This window comes from Epinephelus lanceolatus, chromosome 3, assembly GCF_041903045.1.
Source record: "Epinephelus lanceolatus isolate andai-2023 chromosome 3, ASM4190304v1, whole genome shotgun sequence".
Taxonomy (NCBI): Eukaryota; Metazoa; Chordata; class Actinopteri; order Perciformes; family Serranidae; genus Epinephelus; species Epinephelus lanceolatus.
This window is the reverse complement of record NC_135736.1, coordinates 46,913,936-46,925,434: the sequence shown is the minus strand read 5'-3', so window position 1 is coordinate 46,925,434 and position 11,499 is coordinate 46,913,936. Positions and strand designations below refer to the sequence as shown.

The following is an 11,499-nucleotide window of genomic DNA, read 5'->3' as shown; positions in this document are numbered from 1 at the left end:
CAGCAGCGGGCTGACAGCTACTGGGAAGAAATGAAAAATAATCAGTTTTATTTATTTATTTATTGAAGTAACAGAAGAATATTAACATTATATACAGAGAGAACTCATATACACAGAGAAAAATCACAGAAAAAAAATAAAAATAAAGTAATATAAATTAACTTAGGTTAGCAAACTCTGTCTTCATTTAAAACCTTTCTCAAAACATACTTTTATAGTAAGTATTTACAGTAAATCTGTTGTGTGACTAGTTTTATTCCTTCTTTTATCAATTTCATTATTTATTTATTTTCATCACATACGAAGAAATAATTAGACATCATGAATTCAATAAATGATAGTTTCCTTTTTCAGTTGTCTAAAGACAACAAGCTCCTTTATAACATATATTTTGGAGCTCCATATCTGTACACTACTGCGATATCTGAAGGAGTACTGCGGCAATGTTTTGTTTTGTAAAAAGCAAATAATAGTTTATTTAATTTAAAGAGATTAAATGGTGATGGCAACTTTATACTGTTGTGTAGTTTAATCCACAGCAATGCATCATATTCTGTGAAATGATCATATGTTTGTTTTTATAAATCTATAGATCACTCTGCTAATCATTCACTCGTGCCTTCTTATGTGATTTTACTTGCTGTACAACCAATTGACGTCCAGTGACAAAATAAAGTTGCAGCTGTAGCATGGCTGTCCTGTGAGAGCAAGGTATCTCTGAAAAGTCAGCTTTTCATGGTGTCAGAGAAACAGCCCTGTTTTCAGCTTTGTGAAGGAAATGCAGTTTCCTTTCTCACAAAAAGAGTCACACTCTAACTGAACTGCAGGCAGAGATTAGAGATCACCTGAATAAATAAATAAAACATCTTATCCCACAGAGTGAACTGTTACATCACGACCCTGAGCTACCTGAGTGCCTCACTGGGGGCGGTGTGGAGCTCACCTGAAGAACGACACCTCTGTGACCCTCAGCATGACCACGGACCGTGACTGACCACCGAGGCCTCGGAGATGTTGTTGTTGTGTTTTGTTTTGTTTTGTTTTGTCTTCATGTAACGTTATATTTCCGGCAGACGTCTTGGGGTAAGTCAGTTTGCAACGTTATATGTTTTCTTGTCACGTCAGACGCTCCTCGTGCCAACAGTATCAATGTTTTTAGGAGTTTGACGTGATTTGCGTCACCGCTGTGATTTTAGCTTCAGGCGTGTGTTTGTTGTTTTCACTAGACATGTTGACGACAAGCTTGTGCAAATTAAAAAAAATGCTTTTGTGTGGGCGAATCCTTCATATAACCGTGCAATTACCCGTGTTAAACGTGTTAATGCGCAGCTGCATTTCAGTCTTAGTAAAGTTGTTATACAAAGCAAATTACCGCCTGTTTTTCGTGGTGTTGTAGGTTAAAATGGCGACTTGTATACCTTTACACCTTCACATGTGTAGGAACAGTTTAAAGTTAACATACTGTCAAACACGATAATAAAAGTTTTATTCATGTTAACTTGAAAAAAGGGTTTTTAACAGCTGCTGCAAAAGGCTGCTGTTGTGTTAATTATCCAGCAGATGGCGCTACAGCCCAGTTTATCCTCGTGAAAATAGTTTGGGTTCTTATTTGTGTAGTGGAGTTGATTTATAAAGTGACGTGAAGTGAAAATACACTTGCAAAATCCTTACATTTTACTCAGGGTTTTCTGCTTTAATAGAACTGTTGACTCGAGTCACATGACTTGCACTTGATTCAGACTTGGGTCACAAATTTGTCCTGACTCAGCTATTAACTCTGTTCATCCCCATTAAGTCATCAGTTAATTCCACAGACCCACGTTGTTTGATCCAGTCCGCCAGCACCAGTGAAGTTGCAGGAGAGATACTAATAATCATACATAATTCATAATAATAAAACTCAAATTTGCCACTCAAAAATATTAAATTAAAAATCAATAAGTTTTAACAAATAAAGTTTCCCACAATTTTTTAAAGATAGATATTGATTACACTGTGCTGTTGTATGTTTTATGACGAATCGTTTTTGTTGGCTTTACTCCTTATGCTTGCATATTTTTAGGTAGTAATTTCTGTAAAAGTAACTCCATGTAATACTCCCTAGAATTATGTGAAACTCAATTTACTGTAAAGAGATGAAAAGCCTCTAAAATGTTTTTTTTTAATGTGATTTTTAATGTTACAATCACTGCCCTCATTTTAGCAAACTGTGTTTATTTTCCTATGTACTGACATTCTGTTTAGGTCCAACCCATCTGTACTATACTCGATATATATATATTGGAGTTTGTGGGGCTGCTGAGTCAGTTAATGCTAATACAGGTCATTCTATTACTTAACTTTGGACTTGAGGGCAAAGACTTGACATTTAACTGTGACTTGCAAAACAATGACCTGGTCCCACCTCTGGCTTCAGTGTAAGCACATTAAAACATATATTTTTGACTCTTTTCCACTGCAGTTTTCAGCACTTTTCTCATGTCCTGCCTGTAGTTACGGCTTCTGTCCACTAGAGACTGTCGGAGCTCCATTTGTTTTTGAAAACAATGACACTGTTTCATATAAAGCACATATTGTCACCCGCAGAGGACTCTGTCGTGATCAGGTCACGTTCAGTATTTTCACTGTTAACATTACTTAAAAACAGACACAGTTTTTATTCATATAACTTAGTTATAACTGTGTTTCTCCCTTTTTGAGTTCCTATTGGATTAAAAGGCACCACGTGACCCGGAAGAGCCAATGAGCCACATTTGTTCCGTTATTTCATAAAAAGCACATATTATCACCCACAGAGGACTCTGTCATCATCAGTTTTTTAACTGTCACATTATCTAAAGAACAGACACCGTTTTATTACTGTAACCTTGTTATAACTGAGTTTCTCCCGTTTTGAGATCCTATTGGATTATAAGGCACCACGTGACCCGGAAGAGTCAGTGAGACACGTTTGCCGCATTCGTTTCTTTAAGATTAAATACTTTGCAGTGATCTGTCGCGTTTTCTTTGACTGTCGATCATAGTGTTTTACTCTGATTTCTCGGACCGTCCTGAAACTGTGATTTTAGTATTTTGTCAGACCCGTCATTGAGAACAGCTACGCGGCGAATGACCCCCTCACTTCCAAGCTATGAAAGGTATCGCTTCTCGGCCTTTTGGCTAAGATCAAGTGTAGTATCTGTTCTTATCAGTTTAATATCTGATACGTCCCCTACCCGGGGACCATATATTAAATTGATTTTTGGAACAGGGAGATGGAATAGGGGCTTGCTCCGTCCACTCCACGCATCGACCTGGTATTGCAGTATTTCCAGGAACGGTGCACCCCCTCCTGAATATGTTGAAAATTAATTTTTATTAGAAGATTTTTGTACGATTTTTATCCGTGATGTGTCCGTTTGCATCGTGTTGTGTCGACATTTAGATTTAAGAACATGTTCTGATGATTTTTTTATATACTTGATTTTTGTTTTGGTGCATTTTCACTTTTTTCAGTGTCTATAAATCTGGTTTAAAACCACCCAGGCGTCGCAGCGATGCCGCCTCGACATGTTTTATAAACCATTATGTAACTTATGACCCGTTGATGACAGAGAAACGAGCTTTAAACTGTCTGAACCACGGGAGTCCCGGTTTTCCGAGGCACTTTGAATGTTGCATGTACGACGATGGAGGGCCCTTACCCAAACCGCCCCTGCGTCCTCTCCCCCACATGAAGTTTTTATTTATCTATGAATTTACAAAAATACAAGATACAAAATCTCGTAGAGGTAAACATTATCACCCGCAGAGGACTCTGTCATCATCAGTCTTTTAACTGTCACATTATCTAAAGAACAGACACCGTTTTATTACTGTAACCTTGTTATAACTGTGCTTCTCCCGCTTTGAGTTCCTATTGGATTATAAGGCACCACGTGACCCGGAAGAGTCAGTGAGACACGTTTGCCGCATTCGTTTCTTTAAGATTAAATACTTTGCAGTGATCTGTCGCGTTTTCTTTGACTGTCGATCATGGTGTTTTACTCTGATTTCTCGGACCGTCCTGAAACTGTAATTTTAGTATTTTGTCAGACCCGTCATTGAGAACAGCTACGCGGCGAATGACCCCCTCACTTCCAAGCCATGAAAGGTATCGCTTCTCGGCCTTTTGGCTAAGATCAAGTGTAGTATCTGTTCTTATCAGTTTAATATCTGATACGTCCCCTACCCGGGGACCATATATTAAATTGATTTTTGGAACAGGGAGATGGAATAGGGGCTTGCTCCGTCCACTCCACGCATCGACCTGGTATTGCAGTATTTCCAGGAACGGTGCACCCCCTCCTGAATATGTTGAAAATTAATTTTTATTAGAAGATTTTTTTACGACTATTGTCCGTGATGTGTCCGTTTGCATCGTGTTGTGTCGACATTTAGATTTAAGAACATGTTCTGATGATTTTTTTATATACTTGATTTTTGTTTTGGTGCATTTTCACTTTTTTCAGTGTCTATAAATCTGGTTTAAAACCACCCAGGCGTCGCAGCGATGCCGCCTCGACATGTTTTATAAACCATTATGTAACTTATGACCCGTTGATGACAGAGAAACGAGCTTTAAACTGTCTGAACCACGGGAGTGCCGGTTTTCCGAGGCACTTTGAATGTTGCATGTACGACGATGGAGGGCCCTTACCCAAACCGCCCCTGCGTCCTCTCCCCCACATGAAGTTTTTATTTATCTATGAATTTACAAAAATACAAGATACAAAATCTCGTAGAGGTAAACATTATCACCCGCAGAGGACTCTGTCATCATCAGTCTTTTAACTGTCACATTATCTAAAGAACAGACACCGTTTTATTACTGTAACCTTGTTATAACTGTGCTTCTCCCGCTTTGAGTTCCTATTGGATTATAAGGCACCACGTGACCCGGAAGAGTCAGTGAGACACGTTTGCCGCATTCGTTTCTTTAAGATTAAATACTTTGCAGTGATCTGTCGCGTTTTCTTTGACTGTCGATCATGGTGTTTTACTCTGATTTCTCGGACCGTCCTGAAACTGTAATTTTAGTATTTTGTCAGACCCGTCATTGAGAACAGCTACGCGGCGAATGACCCCCTCACTTCCAAGCCATGAAAGGTATCGCTTCTCGGCCTTTTGGCTAAGATCAAGTGTAGTATCTGTTCTTATCAGTTTAATATCTGATATGTCCCCTACCCGGGGACCATATATTAAATTGATTTTTGGAACAGGGAGATGGAATAGGGGCTTGCTCCGTCCACTCCACGCATCGACCTGGTATTGCAGTATTTCCAGGAACGGTGCACCCCCTCCTGAATATGTTGAAAATTAATTTTTATTAGAAGATTTTTTTACGACTATTGTCCGTGATGTGTCCGTTTGCATCGTGTTGTGTCGACATTTAGATTTAAGAACATGTTCTGATGATTTTTTTATATACTTGATTTTTGTTTTGGTGCATTTTCACTTTTTTCAGTGTCTATAAATCTGGTTTAAAACCACCCAGGCGTCGCAGCGATGCCGCCTCGACATGTTTTATAAACCATTATGTAACTTATGACCCGTTGATGACAGAGAAACGAGCTTTAAACTGTCTGAACCACGGGAGTCCCGGTTTTCCGAGGCACTTTGAATGTTGCATGTACGACGATGGAGGGCCCTTACCCAAACCGCCCCTGCGTCCTCTCCCCCACATGAAGTTTTTATTTATCTATGAATTTACAAAAATACAAGATACAAAATCTCGTAGAGGTAAACATTATCACCCGCAGAGGACTCTGTCATCATCAGTCTTTTAACTGTCACATTATCTAAAGAACAGACACCGTTTTATTACTGTAACCTTGTTATAACTGTGCTTCTCCCGCTTTGAGTTCCTATTGGATTATAAGGCACCACGTGACCCGGAAGAGTCAGTGAGACACGTTTGCCGCATTCGTTTCTTTAAGATTAAATACTTTGCAGTGATCTGTCGCGTTTTCTTTGACTGTCGATCATGGTGTTTTACTCTGATTTCTCGGACCGTCCTGAAACTGTAATTTTAGTATTTTGTCAGACCCGTCATTGAGAACAGCTACGCGGCTAATGACCCCCTCACTTCCAAGCCATGAAAGGTATCGCTTCTCGGCCTTTTGGCTAAGATCAAGTGTAGTATCTGTTCTTATCAGTTTAATATCTGATACGTCCCCTACCCGGGGACCATATATTAAATTGATTTTTGGAACAGGGAGATGGAATAGGGGCTTGCTCCGTCCACTCCACGCATCAACCTGGTATTGCAGTATTTCCAGGAACGGTGCACTCCCTCCTGAATATGTTGAAAATTAATTTTTATTAGAAGATTTTTTTATGACTATTGTCCGTGATGTGTCCGTTTGCATCGTGTTGTGTCGACATTTAGATTTAAGAACATGTTCTGATGATTTTTTTATATACTTGATTTTTGTTTTGGTGCATTTTCACTTTTTTCAGTGTCTATAAATCTGGTTTAAAACCACCCAGGCGTCGCAGCGATGCCGCCTCGACATGTTTTATAAACCATTATGTAACTTATGACCCGTTGATGACAGAGAAACGAGCTTTAAACTGTCTGAACCACGGGAGTCCCGGTTTTCCGAGGCACTTTGAATGTTGCATGTACGACGATGGAGGGCCCTTACCCAAACCGCCCCTGCGTCCTCTCCCCCACATGAAGTTTTTATTTATCTATGAATTTACAAAAATACAAGATACAAAATCTCGTAGAGGTAAACATTATCACCCGCAGAGGACTCTGTCATCATCAGTCTTTTAACTGTCACATTATCTAAAGAACAGACACCGTTTTATTACTGTAACCTTGTTATAACTGTGCTTCTCCCGCTTTGAGTTCCTATTGGATTATAAGGCACCACGTGACCCGGAAGAGTCAGTGAGACACGTTTGCCGCATTCGTTTCTTTAAGATTAAATACTTTGCAGTGATCTGTCGCGTTTTCTTTGACTGTCGATCATGGTGTTTTACTCTGATTTCTCGGACCGTCCTGAAACTGTAATTTTAGTATTTTGTCAGACCCGTCATTGAGAACAGCTACGCGGCTAATGACCCCCTCACTTCCAAGCCATGAAAGGTATCGCTTCTCGGCCTTTTGGCTAAGATCAAGTGTAGTATCTGTTCTTATCAGTTTAATATCTGATACGTCCCCTACCCGGGGACCATATATTAAATTGATTTTTGGAACAGGGAGATGGAATAGGGGCTTGCTCCGTCCACTCCACGCATCGACCTGGTATTGCAGTATTTCCAGGAACGGTGCATTCCCTCCTGAATATGTTGAAAATTAATTTTTATTAGAAGATTTTTTTACGACTATTGTCCGTGATGTGTCCGTTTGCATCGTGTTGTGTCGACATTTAGATTTAAGAACATGTTCTGATGATTTTTTTATATACTTGATTTTTGTTTTGGTGCATTTTCACTTTTTTCAGTGTCTATAAATCTGGTTTAAAACCACCCAGGCGTCGCAGCGATGCCGCCTCGACATGTTTTATAAACCATTATGTAACTTATGACCCGTTGATGACAGAGAAACGAGCTTTAAACTGTCTGAACCACGGGAGTCCCGGTTTTCCGAGGCACTTTGAATGTTGCATGTACGACGATGGAGGGCCCTTACCCAAACCGCCCCTGCGTCCTCTCCCCCACATGAAGTTTTTATTTATCTATGAATTTACAAAAATACAAGATACAAAATCTCGTAGAGGTAAACATTATCACCCGCAGAGGACTCTGTCATCATCAGTCTTTTAACTGTCACATTATCTAAAGAACAGACACCGTTTTATTACTGTAACCTTGTTATAACTGTGCTTCTCCCGCTTTGAGTTCCTATTGGATTATAAGGCACCACGTGACCCGGAAGAGTCAGTGAGACACGTTTGCCGCATTCGTTTCTTTAAGATTAAATACTTTGCAGTGATCTGTCGCGTTTTCTTTGACTGTCGATCATGGTGTTTTACTCTGATTTCTCGGACCGTCCTGAAACTGTAATTTTAGTATTTTGTCAGACCCGTCATTGAGAACAGCTACGCGGCGAATGACCCCCTCACTTCCAAGCCATGAAAGGTATCGCTTCTCGGCCTTTTGGCTAAGATCAAGTGTAGTATCTGTTCTTATCAGTTTAATATCTGATACGTCCCCTACCCGGGGACCATATATTAAATTGATTTTTGGAACAGGGAGATGGAATAGGGGCTTGCTCCGTCCACTCCACGCATCGACCTGGTATTGCAGTATTTCCAGGAACGGTGCACCCCCTCCTGAATATGTTGAAAATTAATTTTTATTAGAAGATTTTTGTACGATTTTTATCCGTGATGTGTCCGTTTGCATCGTGTTGTGTCGACATTTAGATTTAAGAACATGTTCTGATGATTTTTTTATATACTTGATTTTTGTTTTGGTGCATTTTCACTTTTTTCAGTGTCTATAAATCTGGTTTAAAACCACCCAGGCGTCGCAGCGATGCCGCCTCGACATGTTTTATAAACCATTATGTAACTTATGACCCGTTGATGACAGAGAAACGAGCTTTAAACTGTCTGAACCACGGGAGTCCCGGTTTTCCGAGGCACTTTGAATGTTGCATGTACGACGATGGAGGGCCCTTACCCAAACCGCCCCTGCGTCCTCTCCCCCACATGAAGTTTTTATTTATCTATGAATTTACAAAAATACAAGATACAAAATCTCGTAGAGGTAAACATTATCACCCGCAGAGGACTCTGTCATCATCAGTCTTTTAACTGTCACATTATCTAAAGAACAGACACCGTTTTATTACTGTAACCTTGTTATAACTGTGCTTCTCCCGCTTTGAGTTCCTATTGGATTATAAGGCACCACGTGACCCGGAAGAGTCAGTGAGACACGTTTGCCGCATTCGTTTCTTTAAGATTAAATACTTTGCAGTGATCTGTCGCGTTTTCTTTGACTGTCGATCATGGTGTTTTACTCTGATTTCTCGGACCGTCCTGAAACTGTAATTTTAGTATTTTGTCAGACCCGTCATTGAGAACAGCTACGCGGCGAATGACCCCCTCACTTCCAAGCCATGAAAGGTATCGCTTCTCGGCCTTTTGGCTAAGATCAAGTGTAGTATCTGTTCTTATCAGTTTAATATCTGATACGTCCCCTACCCGGGGACCATATATTAAATTGATTTTTGGAACAGGGAGATGGAATAGGGGCTTGCTCCGTCCACTCCACGCATCGACCTGGTATTGCAGTATTTCCCGGAACGGTGCACCCCCTCCTGAATATGTTGAAAATTAATTTTTATTAGAAGATTTTTGTACGACTGTTGTCCGTGATGTGTCCGTTTGCATCGTGTTGTGTCGACATTTAGATTTAAGAACATGTTCTGATGATTTTTTTATATACTTGATTTTTGTTTTGGTGCATTTTCACTTTTTTCAGTGTCTATAAATCTGGTTTAAAACCACCCAGGCGTCGCAGCGATGCCGCCTCGACATGTTTTATAAACCATTATGTAACTTATGACCCGTTGATGACAGAGAAACGAGCTTTAAACTGTCTGAACCACGGGAGTGCCGGTTTTCCGAGGCACTTTGAATGTTGCATGTACGACGATGGAGGGCCCTTACCCAAACCGCCCCTGCGTCCTCTCCCCCACATGAAGTTTTTATTTATCTATGAATTTACAAAAATACAAGATACAAAATCTCGTAGAGGTAAACATTATCACCCGCAGAGGACTCTGTCATCATCAGTCTTTTAACTGTCACATTATCTAAAGAACAGACACCGTTTTATTACTGTAACCTTGTTATAACTGTGCTTCTCCCGCTTTGAGTTCCTATTGGATTATAAGGCACCACGTGACCCGGAAGAGTCAGTGAGACACGTTTGCCGCATTCGTTTCTTTAAGATTAAATACTTTGCAGTGATCTGTCGCGTTTTCTTTGACTGTCGATCATGGTGTTTTACTCTGATTTCTCGGACCGTCCTGAAACTGTAATTTTAGTATTTTGTCAGACCCGTCATTGAGAACAGCTACGCGGCGAATGACCCCCTCACTTCCAAGCCATGAAAGGTATCGCTTCTCGGCCTTTTGGCTAAGATCAAGTGTAGTATCTGTTCTTATCAGTTTAATATCTGATACGTCCCCTACCCGGGGACCATATATTAAATTGATTTTTGGAACAGGGAGATGGAATAGGGGCTTGCTCCGTCCACTCCACGCATCGACCTGGTATTGCAGTATTTCCAGGAACGGTGCACCCCCTCCTGAATATGTTGAAAATTAATTTTTATTAGAAGATTTTTTTACGACTGTTGTCCGTGATGTGTCCGTTTGCATCGTGTTGTGTCGACATTTAGATTTAAGAACATGTTCTGATGATTTTTTTATATACTTGATTTTTGTTTTGGTGCATTTTCACTTTTTTCAGTGTCTATAAATCTGGTTTAAAACCACCCAGGCGTCGCAGCGATGCCGCCTCGACATGTTTTATAAACCATTATGTAACTTATGACCCGTTGATGACAGAGAAACGAGCTTTAAACTGTCTGAACCACGGGAGTCCCGGTTTTCCGAGGCACTTTGAATGTTGCATGTACGACGATGGAGGGCCCTTACCCAAACCGCCCCTGCGTCCTCTCCCCCACATGAAGTTTTTATTTATCTATGAATTTACAAAAATACAAGATACAAAATCTCGTAGAGGTAAACATTATCACCCGCAGAGGACTCTGTCATCATCAGTCTTTTAACTGTCACATTATCTAAAGAACAGACACCGTTTTATTACTGTAACCTTGTTATAACTGTGCTTCTCCCGCTTTGAGTTCCTATTGGATTATAAGGCACCACGTGACCCGGAAGAGTCAGTGAGACACGTTTGCCGCATTCGTTTCTTTAAGATTAAATACTTTGCAGTGATCTGTCGCGTTTTCTTTGACTGTCGATCATGGTGTTTTACTCTGATTTCTCGGACCGTCCTGAAACTGTAATTTTAGTATTTTGTCAGACCCGTCATTGAGAACAGCTACGCGGCGAATGACCCCCTCACTTCCAAGCCATGAAAGGTATCGCTTCTCGGCCTTTTGGCTAAGATCAAGTGTAGTATCTGTTCTTATCAGTTTAATATCTGATACGTCCCCTACCCGGGGACCATATATTAAATTGATTTTTGGAACAGGGAGATGGAATAGGGGCTTGCTCCGTCCACTCCACGCATCAACCTGGTATTGCAGTATTTCCAGGAACGGTGCACCCCCTCCTGAATATGTTGAAAATTAATTTTTATTAGAAGATTTTTTTACGACTATTGTCCGTGATGTGTCCGTTTGCATCGTGTTGTGTCGACATTTAGATTTAAGAACATGTTCTGATGATTTTTTTATATACTTGATTTTTGTTTTGGTGCATTTTCACTTTTTTCAGTGTCTATAAATCTGGTTTAAAACCACCCAGGCGTCGCAGCGATG

General features: G+C 40.4%; 1 long non-coding RNA gene and 9 other non-coding genes across 10 annotated transcripts in view; all 10 read left to right on the top strand.

The window, feature by feature from the left end:
* Positions 1 to 966: 966 nt before the first annotated feature.
* The window catches only part of LOC144462592 (uncharacterized), a 49,406-nt gene continuing 38,873 nt past the window's right edge, over positions 967 to 11,499 (top strand). Inside the window, exon 1 of the long non-coding RNA XR_013490846.1 lies at positions 967 to 1,083. This is a non-coding gene — a long non-coding RNA (uncharacterized LOC144462592). The remainder of the gene's footprint in view (positions 1,084 to 11,499) is intronic.
* LOC117256084 (U2 spliceosomal RNA) lies at positions 3,140 to 3,330 on the top strand. The gene has a single exon (XR_004501600.2). It is a non-coding gene; the product is annotated as a U2 spliceosomal RNA (small nuclear RNA).
* LOC117256086 (U2 spliceosomal RNA) lies at positions 4,135 to 4,325 on the top strand. The gene has a single exon (XR_013490893.1). It is a non-coding gene; the product is annotated as a U2 spliceosomal RNA (small nuclear RNA).
* Positions 5,130 to 5,320, top strand: LOC144462626 (U2 spliceosomal RNA). The gene has a single exon (XR_013490870.1). It is a non-coding gene; the product is annotated as a U2 spliceosomal RNA (small nuclear RNA).
* LOC144462659 (U2 spliceosomal RNA) lies at positions 6,125 to 6,315 on the top strand. The gene has a single exon (XR_013490903.1). It is a non-coding gene; the product is annotated as a U2 spliceosomal RNA (small nuclear RNA).
* Positions 7,120 to 7,310, top strand: LOC144462652 (U2 spliceosomal RNA). The gene has a single exon (XR_013490896.1). It is a non-coding gene; the product is annotated as a U2 spliceosomal RNA (small nuclear RNA).
* Positions 8,115 to 8,305, top strand: LOC144462649 (U2 spliceosomal RNA). Its single transcript, XR_013490892.1, has one exon. It is a non-coding gene; the product is annotated as a U2 spliceosomal RNA (small nuclear RNA).
* LOC144462657 (U2 spliceosomal RNA) lies at positions 9,110 to 9,300 on the top strand. The gene has a single exon (XR_013490901.1). It is a non-coding gene; the product is annotated as a U2 spliceosomal RNA (small nuclear RNA).
* LOC144462647 (U2 spliceosomal RNA) lies at positions 10,105 to 10,295 on the top strand. Its single transcript, XR_013490890.1, has one exon. It is a non-coding gene; the product is annotated as a U2 spliceosomal RNA (small nuclear RNA).
* On the top strand, positions 11,100 to 11,290 carry LOC144462654 (U2 spliceosomal RNA). The gene has a single exon (XR_013490898.1). It is a non-coding gene; the product is annotated as a U2 spliceosomal RNA (small nuclear RNA).